General features: G+C 31.6%; 1 pseudogene; it reads left to right on the top strand.

Annotated features, from left to right (window-relative positions):
• Positions 1 to 938: 938 nt before the first annotated feature.
• The window catches only part of LOC147078870 (uncharacterized), an 83,011-nt pseudogene continuing 70,903 nt past the window's right edge, over positions 939 to 13,046 (top strand).

The raw sequence follows: 13,046 nt of genomic DNA, 5'->3' as shown, positions 1-13,046 counted from the left end.
TCCTGTCTACTGTGGGCGAGATTCGATACCGATCGCCTACGTAAACAATAAAATAAACGACGCATCTAACGTCTTCTTAACACGTTTTAATAGAGAAAAAAATCAAATACGACAATCAAAATTTATGTATGTTTAATAATCGTAGAAGTATTGACAATAATCTGGAACTATAATACAAAGCAGGTAGAATATTATTATAATACGAACATACAAAAATCTGTTATGTACGTAAAAATTATCGTAGTAATAAAAATCAATTCTTTTCCATATAGAGTAAAGGGTGTGTCATCATCTGCAATCCATATTGATTGAATATGTAGAAATACATAATAATTCGTTTTACACCGACAGTTATTGTTACTAGACAAATTTTGAGACGTTTCTGTTTCAGGCCTGTTGAACTGTTTTAAATAAATTAAACTAGAATTGTGATAACTATAGTAATATAGTAGATAGTAATAAATACTAACGTGTTGTTTTATACTTCTAAATATAGTATTTTTATTATGCAAGTCTATTAATTGGAAGGTGGGAACAGCGGTAATGAATAATTCAAGAATGATAACCTAACGTAACCTAATAACAACACCCCCTCAACGATACGCCACTGCGCACTTCGTTGATGTATTTTCCTAGCTCAGTCGGTGGAGGGGTTATTAATAATAACGATGTTTCCTTTTGAAAAAGTCGATAATGACTCGTTTATTTTCTGTATGTAGCGTCCAGTAGATAATATTTTACAGGCCAATGTAGGTGAAGGCGGCAGACAAGCAAACGTGGCGACCGATGACTGCGAACGCGAGAGATGTTTCCCACCCGTAGGTAAACGGGATGTGAAACTCTCACCGGGTAGTACTTCGGCGTTCAAGAAGCGAAGAGATGCGCGGCGAAACTGGTGAAACTGGTCCAGAGTGTTTGAAGAGAGGCTGCTAGTAGAGATGAGACTTGTTCCCGAGGGAGGATCCGGTAGACTGATAAAAATCTCTCGGATGCGCCCTCTTTTATAGCAGCCTCCCTTATTCTAATTGGTCCAAAGAGTTTGAGAAGGGGTGACCAAAGATTCTACTATGTCCGTTAATTCGTACTACATGTTACCTCTTGTTTATTTAATAAGAATTTACTGGTTTGTCAGAAGGACCAAGTATTAAGAGATAATATATTCTGTGCACGTGGATGGATATATTGACGTTATAAAATATCGTCTATCTAATTCTATGGATTTTATATGAATTTATTTAGAGCATTTAAATAGCTATCTCCGGCATAAACTCGCGGTTTTAGTCTTATGCCAGGAGTAAACACACGATTTGATTAGCGTTTAAATTACATGCATTTACAACTACTTACTAGGTACCTATTGACATAATAATAGGCCCTGTAATCATTATCCATCGACCTTCACATAAACATTTGTGATTTTACGACGTAAAACCTGTCTGTTGCCTTTACCTTTTACAATATTACATTTATAATAATAACAGTTTAATCTTAAAACTACGTCTTATATAGTAATACGAAATAATATTTTACTATTTCCGAAAAACAGCAAAATACTACTTCTTCATAGAGGCAATTCGCAATTCAATGTCTAAGAGTATATCGATCGGCGATATTTCCCCCGCATTGCCTTATTTTTAGCCGCTGTCTTTACACCGCACAGCTGCATAAAGGTCGTGATTTTAATTTATTTTATTAGAAATCGGCGAAGCTCCCGTCTGTTGCTATCAAGAATTTACTCTTTCTTAAATATGCGAATTTCCTCATGCTTTATATTACAGACGATAAATACCCTAATTAGGAACACAATAATGAAATAATATTTCCGAAAAGTTGAATTCTAGAGACTTTAAGGCGTTATTTTCTGAGTTAATCTGTGCGCCGGATACTTTTTAGCCGGTAACATTTTCGTATACACGCACAGAGGCACACCCATACCAACGCGTTGGTAGGTGTTGCTGCGTTATAATTTTAAGTGTTGCCACTCGCGGATAATTGATTCTATAATTATTAGTTTGCTATTAATGAGTTTACGAATCGAAATACTATTCGATTAGTGTGTTCCACATGACATATTAATTAATTTACATACACTTTTAATACTAATCACTCGCTACCGCGTTCTTCTTCTTTATATCAGCAGTTATTCTTCTTCTTTCATACTATTACATAATATATTCTATATGTTACACTCTTATAATAATCTCTCGCTACTGCATTCGTCTCTTTATATTTAACAATCATTCTTCCCCTTTTATACTAATATACAGTTACATAATACATTTATATCTAACACTTTATAATAACATCGTCACAGGTTTTTTTTTATTGTACAGAACAAGGCAATTTTACATCCATCATTCTTTCACACTGCATTACCCTGCTCGTAGCAATCGATGCCCCGTTCGATACGTTTACATACCGAACGGGTAGCGAAAAAACCTGTGAACAGATAAACAATTTATATGTGATTCGACAAGGAAGCGTTTTTAGGCGTTTTACTAAGCCGTATAGTTAGAGATCAGGTTTACATGTCGGCTTATTACTAATCAATTTATTGTGCGAAGGCACCTACCTACAGGTAGGTGGTGACACTAACCTAACAAATAATCCAGTAGGTATATCGGCTATTTTCAAAATTTGTTTGCCGCTGGCTTCCACTAAAAAGGCAAGAACCTTTGACTATAGATACATCTAGATACCACCCATTGCATTTCTAAATGATGTTGCGTGCCATGCGTTTGGATTGTGGGTGAGCTTACGCATTCGTATACAAATGTTCGAGACCATAGAGCATTTCGCTAGTGATCGCCCAAAATGCTCGCACTAGATGCTCAAAATATTTTTTTTTACGTAATATAGTATTTTTAATCGGTCAAAATGTAACCATTAGGTAAAAATATCCATAATTTAAGTTATTTTAAAGAAACACGGTCACTTGATATTAAAATATATAATAATATACAAATAAATTATCATAAACATGTATCAACTTATCTATGAAACGTAATACCATCTTCTTGCTTATCAGTACGGCTACTACATTTTAATACAGCACACAAAACCATCTTTTCTACTTAATTAACTAAAAATATTTACCACTGACTTAATTGATACTTTAACACAAAAAATATCAATTTTAGCAACACGCGCTCGCAGGTTATCGACGCTTAGTTAAGCAAAAAACTAAGATTTGGCGGCTACGCCGACTACAAAATCTTCTACACATCTATAAACCTTTTATTTTACTCTAGCGCGTATCGCAGAGTTTATAAGGGTGCCGAATACTTTCTCACTCGCACTTATGCATCGTTTTTATTCAGGCCTTGGCAAGAACCCTTTTAATAATTATTAATGATTTGATCTGTCATTTCATCAGAATTTCCATTAAGAAAGGAGCTTCTTGGTGTCTGTCAACAAGATAACAAGCGACCTATTACAATTACGATGATTACATGAAGTGAATAAAAATTTATAATTTGAGATGCCACTGTGGTGGATACACTCGCGACATCTCACCTGTATAAGTTAGTTGAGTCATCAAGTTCTCCAGCTCTTGTTGGTGAGTCTAAAAAACCCAAAAAATACGACTGTCTGCAATCTAATTATATTGTTTGTCCCCAATTTTCGAGACATTTCAGCCTTGTGGACCTTCTCCTTTGTAGATGGTGGCTGAGATAGGTCGACGCTTGACTGATAATATAGTTCAATGCCATTTTACTGAGAACCTGGCACAGCAAATAACCACTTAAATCCAAAGAGGTAAAACAGTGGCTGTTTTAGGTAATATTTATATTTCCATGGGACTAAAAGAGGTATTTTATATACTTGGGGAAACATAGTAATACTTATCAATAATTTTATAATTAATAAATATATTTTTCGGTGGCAAATTGTGGGGGTAGGCTGTTAAGATATGCCATAAATATTGCACAATAAACTTTGTCAGTCATATTTTTTTTTTCATTTAATTAATACTACAATTTACAAGCGGTGTTGGTTAGTATTTAAAATTCAATTAAGCTCTGCGAAACCAAGCCATAATAAATAATAGTTGAAAAATACTCGACTATCTATAATTTTTTTTTTTAATTATTAATAACCATGTCCTTGTTTTTTGTACAAGGTGGTTGTTAGTAATTTTGCACAATCAGAAACACCCAGGCTTTGAGAAAATCACATAAATATTATGTCCTCACCGGGATCGAACCCAGAACTCTCGGGTGGAAGGCCAACGTCTTACGCACTGCACCACGAGAGCCGCCTAATAAAATATTTAAAGTTATGCAATTAAACCATAGGTACATAACTTTATAGATAGAATAATATTTTTTATTATAATCGTTTGGTTTAGGCAGGACTTGTTGTATTTAAAAAAAATATTGACCAACATTATGTGTAATAGTATGTATTCTTAATCTAACGGAAAAAAGTATGAATGAAAAAGTATGCACAATTTTGTCGTATCGCCCAAAGTATACCAACACTATTATGCTTTGGTTTAGGTAGGGCTTATCATAAAAACTAACCAACACTATCTCTAAATTGTAGTCTTAGTTCAATAAAAACAAATACGTATGAGTAACAAAGTTTAACATGCACTAATTATGGCAGATCTTAACAGCCTACCTCCACCCTTTGCTACTGCTATTTTTTTATTTAACGAATAATTCAAAAAATTTGAGAATTTAATATTGTTTAATAAAATTAGGGGTGTATGCAATAATTATTTATTTTAATTCTTTACAACATACTTCACTCTAGATCTGCCCCATTGTAATTTTTTAGGCTTGTACAATCTTGATTCTTTTTAAAATAGCTCATAATATTAATTCACTTTTTTTTAATAATAGCTTCACCATTGAATTTTTTTAACAACGCACTCAACCTCTTTGTAAAAAAGATAATACAATATTACAAAAAAATTACATCATTTTGTTTTAAAATTTTATTCTGAATATTATAACTACAAGTGTGTGTGAAAGAAACTCATTCCAATAATTTTTTTTATGTAAAATTATTTTTTTAATATAACAATCTTGATTGATGGCTATATCGAAGTCTACTTAAAATAGACATCAAAAATGTGTTTGTTTAATAAACAGTCGGATATCTTACAAATCTTTTATATAAGCTATTAAATTTATACGCAAACAATGAAAAAATCGTAAAAAAAAATGATTGCGTATAATGAATTATACTATAATAATATGTAAATTCGGTTAAATTTCGTTGCTATACAAAACCGCTATTTTGAAAGCCCATGTTTTATAATCTAGGCAGAATGACGGATAGACCATGTTAGAAATCAAAATTATTAGTCATCTTCCTATTTAAACATTTTTCTCGTTTTCACATATTATTATCATGTATTCAAGAAATCTGGCTTACGTAGGTATTATAAAAAAAATATTATAGCTATACTTTGGAAGCTAAACAAGCAGACAGATTGTCTCCATACAATAGTGACTAAGTCGGCTTGGCTAATATATTCAGAGTTCAGACGGTGGTGGGCCAAGTTTTTTTTCAAATGAGTATCAATAAAATACGTTGAGATTTATCATTTAAAAATAGGAATGAGTACCCTGCCCAATTTTATAGCGAACGTCTTTAAAGAAATCGATAAAATTAAGTGTATGATAATTTCCTAGTCATAATACGTTAACGGCCGTTAAAAGAACATTATTCGAAGTTTCATGTCAGGGGTTAAAATACTTGATCGTATTATTTAAAGATTTGACGTAATTTTTAAATTTGGATTGTGCCTATTTTTAAATGTTAGTAGATTATAAAACTGCACATTTTCTACTTTCATTCACTAATGGAACCAATGCGGATTTTTTCCGGCTTGAGTGAACGTCTCCACCTCCCCCTGTTTGACATAATATCCTGTTTTAGTGTCAGGACTATGAATTCCAATTCCGGGATACCGAACTATTTTTGATACCTATAAATCCCGGGATTGGTAAACATAATCCCGAAATTTTCGGGATTGATTTTTTTATCAATTGTTATGGGAAATAAAATAAAAACGAAAATATAACAGAAAAAAATAATTTGAATAACAAATACCTACATGAGAAATAATCTGAGTGAATGGAGTTTGATTTATTACCCATTTGTGTAAGTTGCCAATTAATTTTATTTTTTCACATAAATTATTAAAAATGAGAAAGATTGGAAAAAAACAATGCTTCGCACTTTTAACAGAGCAATTCCACCATGATCTCATACGTTTTACGGCAGCTTCATATTTGGCTGAACAATTAGATTTATGAAGCGGAAGGGCCATACACCATGATTTGCTTTACTATTTTAAAACTCGGTAACCCATTCATTAAGTCTTTACTATCAGAAACAGCAATCTCATATAATATATGTAAACACTAAATATAATGTTGATTTTACGAAATTTAAAAAATGAAAATCGTTTGGATTTGTACTTGAATAGTTTAACATAAATTGAAAAAAATAATCAAGAAACGTTTAGTTAGACGTTTCAGCCATTTACACCTAAGCTGTCTTCTTTTTATAAAAAGTAAACCATTGCTCACTACCATAAAATGCTATTCTAGAGATTACTGTGGGCATATTATTCAGAATAATGTTTTAATTACTTAAATCTTGTTAAATATGTTATTTTTTATTTTAATTGAAATTGTATTTTATTTGTTATCTTTTCATAAATAAATAAAACTGTTTAACTTTCACATTATTATTTAATTACACAATTATTTACTCCATTGAACCTATGTATTTCCAAGATTGAACGTACACAGGGTTATCTCATATGATGACAAGCTAATAATTAATTATAAATTGTCTCTTTGCCCAATTATTATCATAATTAGAATAAAATAAGGGTTTTATTCAATATGTGTTTGATACAAAGTACTAAAGTTCTCAATGGGTTGAGCGAATATTAATCAAAGATTCCGCATTAAAAAAAATGTTCAGGTAAATTACATTTATTGAATATATTAGTGTTGACTTTGTAACAAATAATTACAAGATAAAAAGAACTTTTTATATACAACGTTTTTCAATCTTCTGTTGAATTATTATGCTCAATATGCTCAAACTTGTACTTGATATGAAGTAAATAAAAAACAAACAAACAAACAAATACAGAATACTGAAATGTCATTTTGATTTCCATAGTAACACACGTATATATTAATAATTTAGTTAGGATCACCTACTTAGCAACCAATCATAGTGGATTGGATTACGGATTTCTTCCGAAATAACTTTTTATACAAAACAGAATTAACTAAAAATCAATTCAATTCTACTTAAAGATGGCTAAAAATATTAAAAAAATGCATTGGCATCGTTTTCTGATATATTCTAAAAGATTCAAATGTCTAGCTAGTCGAAAAGTTTGTTAAAAATTGATTGCAATGTTTGTACCGGACAAATAAGAATACGAGCTAATAAAAACGTTGTAAAATAGTAATTTACTTACCTTTTATTAAACAAAAATAAATCTTGTCAAATGAGAATGTATATACAAAATTCTTAATTAGACATAGCTATTTATAAATAAATTGCTTGAGATATTTTTAACTTAGCTAAAAGCCAAATGCTCATCGATAACAGATAGCGATAAACTGATAGTTGCTTATTTTTAAAATGATAGACTAATTTATTCGTTTTTAATTAGCATTTTATAGAAACCTGCTGTCATTATATATTTTATGACATTTAAAAATAATGAAAATCACACTTTTTCCTCGTGTTTTGTGCCACAGGTACAAAATAATGTTGTAATAATTGATTCGTTAGAAGGAAAATTTTCTGGAGTGCGGCGCCTCGCGGTAATGAAATCGAACTAATTAATGTCAAAATCAGACAATGTATTCAATGAAACATCGCATAATGAATTAAAATATTCCAAATAGTACTTTAAATATTATATGTGTCGCTACATTTCAAAATCAGCCAAGTGCACCTTTAGGTATTTTTGACTTTTTTGTGAATTGCTTAAGAACTACTTCTTTCAAACATTTCTGCATTATAAAATTGTGGAATTTATTAATTTTAAATATTTTATACTCCAAATAATATAAACTTTCACCCTTGTAACTGTGTATTTGAGAAAACAAAAAGCTGTTTTTCTCCTATCCATCTATTATGGACTTGGCTGATTTTGAAATCTAGCAACACATATATTTTTTTTATTATTCAAGACTGGATAGCGTGTTTGACGAATCCCCTCATTAATGGTGACTATCTTTTTAATTCTAATCAAGTTTACAATATACAGGCGGACCTCGACTTTCGAACGTTCGACTTTCGCACAATTCGCTATTTCGCACATTTTAAAAAAATCGTTTTTTTAAAACATCGCGCTGTGGGGTAAAGATATCCCCCTCTTGCTCACTCACAAGCAAGTGCATTTCTTGCATCACTTGCATCCTGCTCGCAGCCGTCACTTTGCTTGTGAGCTAGCTAGGATAGGTTTAGTCTTGCGCAGGAGCACATGCAGACTTGTTGTGTTGTGCGTTTTGCTAATTTGATTCATTTGAAATATTTCACCCTAAAGATTTATAAACAAGAGTGAGAAACAGAAAAACTGCAGTGTTGATACAAACAAAGAGAAATCAAGGACTTATAAACTTCACATGATGTTCCGATTGCGGTGAATCTTTTGCTTCAATCGGACGTTCGTATGATGCAAACAGGTCTACTACGATATGTTAAAATAAAAATAAAATTAAGGAATACGTTAAAGATTGTGGAAATGTATCTATCTTTAAAGGTTGTTTCCAAAAGACACGGCATAGTTATGGATGAAATGGAAAAATATTTGTCATCATGGATCGACGACCAACATCAAAAATACGTCCCTCTGAATATTTCAATTATTCAAGCGAAGGCTTAGTTTGCTCAAAGATTGGAAGGCTAGATTAAAAGAAGATTCTAACACGATTTTTAAAGCAAGTAACGGTTGGCTTATATTAAATTCACTGGAGAATCGGCTGATGCGGATAAAGATGCTGCAAAAGAATTTATTTCCTCAGTATCCAAAATTATTGAAGATGGAGAATATTCCTCTAACCAAATATTTAATGTAGATGACACAGGTTTATTTTGGAAAAAATGCCTAGTCGTACATTCTTATCTAAGGAATAATCAGTTGCCCCAGGGCATAACCTTTTAAAAACCGATTGACTTAATTATCAACCATTAATTAATTTATCATTAGTTAATTTATCAACCAGAAAATTCCAGAGCATTGAAAGGAAAGGATAAAGAATTGCTTCCAGTAATCAAATAAAAAAGCCTGGGTTCACTGCGTTAATATTAAAAGATTGGTTCACTTTACATTTCGTGCCAGCAGTTAAGCAATATTGTAAAGTTAATGATTTACCATTTAAAATATTTTATTTAAAATAAGAAAAAGAAGAGTGGCAAACAGTTAACTCTTGATAACTTTTTAAGAGAAACACCCGCAAACCCCACTTAAACATGTCTCTTAAACATCTTATATTTACTTGATAAATAAATATTTCAAAATACACATAATTTAATTTTTTTTCTACTTCCCTCTACTTTCGAACATTCAACATTCGCACACCTTTTCAGGAACCAATTATGTGCGAAAGTCGAGGTCCTCCTGTAATTCAGCAATTAAAATTTATTGTCATTCTAGTGCTTGCTAATATTTATCATATTATTTAATTATTCTTCATTCAATATTGGATTTACTGAAATTTATGAATGCAGCATCTTTCAATGAAATTAAATACATATTTCTTGTATTTATCTTATTATGAGTTTTAATTTAAGAGGAAAATGATTTAATAAATTATTAGATATATGCGGAATTATAAGGGTTGTCGTATAAAAAGCATCATATTGAAATAAAATATAGGAACTTTTTGACAACCTTAGTGTATGCACGTTAAGACAAAATATTTGATAGTTTGAGGTGTCGACTAGGAATCAAACTAACCTAACCTAAGCTTGTGTCCTTCTTCTTTCTTTACTCGACGTTTTGGGCTCGTTGCAGAAGCCATTATCAAGAGATGATATATTTTATGATGAAAATTTAGTGTATGTATGTGAATGTAAACGAAAAAAAAAGAAATCTGATTAGCTAAGAGCAAACGTTGCTCAGAGTAATCTGTCAATCGTTACAACCAGGGATACGGGCTCGAATATTAGATTTTGCTGACGGTGCCGGAAGCCATGACGTTTTTAACCGTAATTCATCATTCCTATTAATATTTTCAGGGTTTCTATGGATTTCAATGGCTTCCTTTACCAATCGTGCGAAATATCGTTTATTCTCACCCAATATCTTGGTTTCAAAGTCAAATTTGTGTCTTGTTTCCATCGAGTGCTCGGCAATTGCCGACATCGTGTAATGTTTAAGTCGGTATGCCTTCTCGTGTTCACTCACATGCTTCTTTACTGTTCTAGAAGTTTGGCCTATATACTTTTTTGGACATCCGCGACAGCTTAACTGGTATACACCTGCTGAATCCAAAGGTTGCGAGTCCTTTACTGGTCTTAACATATTTCGGACCTTTGTCGATGTTGAAAATATTGTTTCGATTTTATATCAACGTCGAGTAAAGCAGGAAGAAAGACACATGGTGGAAACCCAAAAATCTACTACTATAAAAAACAACCGTGAAAGTCTCAAACATTATACCATTCAGTTTTGCCACAGTCAAACAAAAATGGATATTTTTTTTTTTGTAATAAGTATCTACTTATTTTTTTTCCCCAAGAAAGTTCTGAGTTTAATGAACTAAATGTGTATTCGAAAAAAATAATTATATAAATAGATATAAAAATAGATCTTGCACTAAGGACTGAATTGTATTGAGTTGTACTACGTATTTTTATTGTAAAAGATCTATCTATTATTATGTTTTTTTTTGAGTACTTTAATTTTTTTTCTTTTAATGTATTATTTATTACGTACCTAACTATTATAAACAGGTACCTAACAAAAAATAGTGTGCTTTACATTATTTTAAAATTTAGAAAAAAATCTAGAAAAAAGGTTGGATTGAGTTGGACTACTACAACTCACATCTTTCAATTTCTAGGTGACTGCTTTTGCATGTAAGCTATCGATCCGTCTATGATTCGTACGAATTGTTTCTTATAACTACTACTTATCTAAGGTACTTCGAATTACATCAATCAGCTGACAATTTTTTTTAAAAATAAGAAAAATTAAATTACTAACTTAATTATTATTATATCTAACATACACATGAGCGCTAGCCACGTATTTATTATTTACGTTTTTGTACGAATTATGAATACTAAAATATTTTTTATTACATATTGTATGTACACAACGTTTTTAAGAATACTGTACAGATTAGAAAAAAACATACAATAAATAAACAAAATTCTTAAAAACCTTCGGTATATTAATTATTATTTTAAAATAAAACAAAATACTAGTTTGCTTATTGTAATGTCTGATGGATAACACACCGCATCAATATTTAAACAGAGCATGTGCTCAATGAATGATAAACCGGCATCGTCTCAGTTAATTAATCGACAAAATCAAAAGATAACAATGAATAATGATAGAAAATTCAATTACGTTGGCTATTATAATAGCAAACACTGTCTGCGAAAAGCGGAAAATTTCTAATAAAACTACAATAACGGGCATCAAATCAAACGTGTCTAGTTAATTATTAGAATGTTGTGATTGTATTTATTATATCGGTATTGAGTGACATAATGATTTTAACGATTTGGAAGATATTTGAGATGGGATTGTGACCTTGCATATCTGAGAATATTTCCTATAATTTTGATTGGGCGTAGTGCCTACCATACTTAAGTGATTATAATAATGGTTGTTAAGATTGGAATACCCCCAAGATATATTCGATACAGAACAATTATGAATATAGGTTATCAATTAATATAAATATTAAACCATGCTATGTGACTTACTAGGTTGTAATATTTATATGAATAAATTGGTGTACTTAAATAATTATATGCAGTAGTAATAAATATAACAAATTAAATTGTTTAAACCATTTTTAACTCTTTACAAAACACTGACAATAAGCCGTCAATTAACAATATTTAAAATCTTAATTGCGTCCCATTCATAATTTTATATTACAAATTATTAACCATGTTCACTTTTCTTGCATTATACAGGAACTTTTGACATTTTTTTAAATTGGGTCAATAATCCTATGTGGAGATCTGGGTCGCCTCACAAAGAGGTTTCTAAACAGATTTTTTTTTATTTTGCAAAAAAGGGATGTTTGTCACGTCTTGTTAAACCTATTAGGTATATGTCAGTGGTTCTTAACCTGGGTTTGATCGAACCCCAGGGGTTCGGTGAGTCAGTCTCAGAGGTTTGTCAACAGATGTCAATGATGAATTTTTTTTTTTTGACCATGTCCGATCCTAATAGGATCATATGGGCCTCCACAGAGTAGAGGTTTGTATTAACAGATTTTGTTTTTTACGAGAAATGGATGTCAGCCACTTGCTAAACCTATTAGGTACATACCCTGACTCACACACAAACTGAAAAACAATATGTGTACTTGCCAGACCCAGGATTCGAACCTGAAACCCACAGCGTGATAGTCCAACGCTTATGCCGCGCGGCCACCGTGGGTGTGAATACCTCGATGAAATCATTGAAATTCAGCAGAGCCAGGTTCAACAGCAACTCTTCAGAACAACAATGCTCTCAACGTTTTGGTGTCAGCAAATGGTAACGTACCCTGTTATTGCTAAGAAAGCTCTGGAGATTTCCATACCGTTTGTTACAACATAATCTTTGCGATCAATCCTTTTCAAGGATGCTGGACATAAAAACGAAGAAAAGGAACAGACTTTGTTGCGAAAATGGCATGAGAGTGGCACTTGCCAAGGTGAAACCGCGCATCTCTGAACTGGTCTCTGAAAGGCAACAGCAGAAGTCACACTGATTTGCAGTAAATATTCATTATTATGTTTTTGTTTTTGTGTGAAAATCATGTTTAAATGGTTTTAGTTCTTTGAACACAGTGAAGTTGATGCACGGTTCA

The sequence above is a fragment of the Rhyacophila brunnea genome, unplaced genomic scaffold (assembly GCF_057557595.1).
Source record: "Rhyacophila brunnea isolate RB1 unplaced genomic scaffold, BYU_Rbru_1.0 scaffold_10, whole genome shotgun sequence".
NCBI classification, from domain to species: Eukaryota; Metazoa; Arthropoda; class Insecta; order Trichoptera; family Rhyacophilidae; genus Rhyacophila; species Rhyacophila brunnea.
Note: the sequence above shows the minus strand (reverse complement) of the source record. Positions and strands in the feature narration are given on the sequence as shown.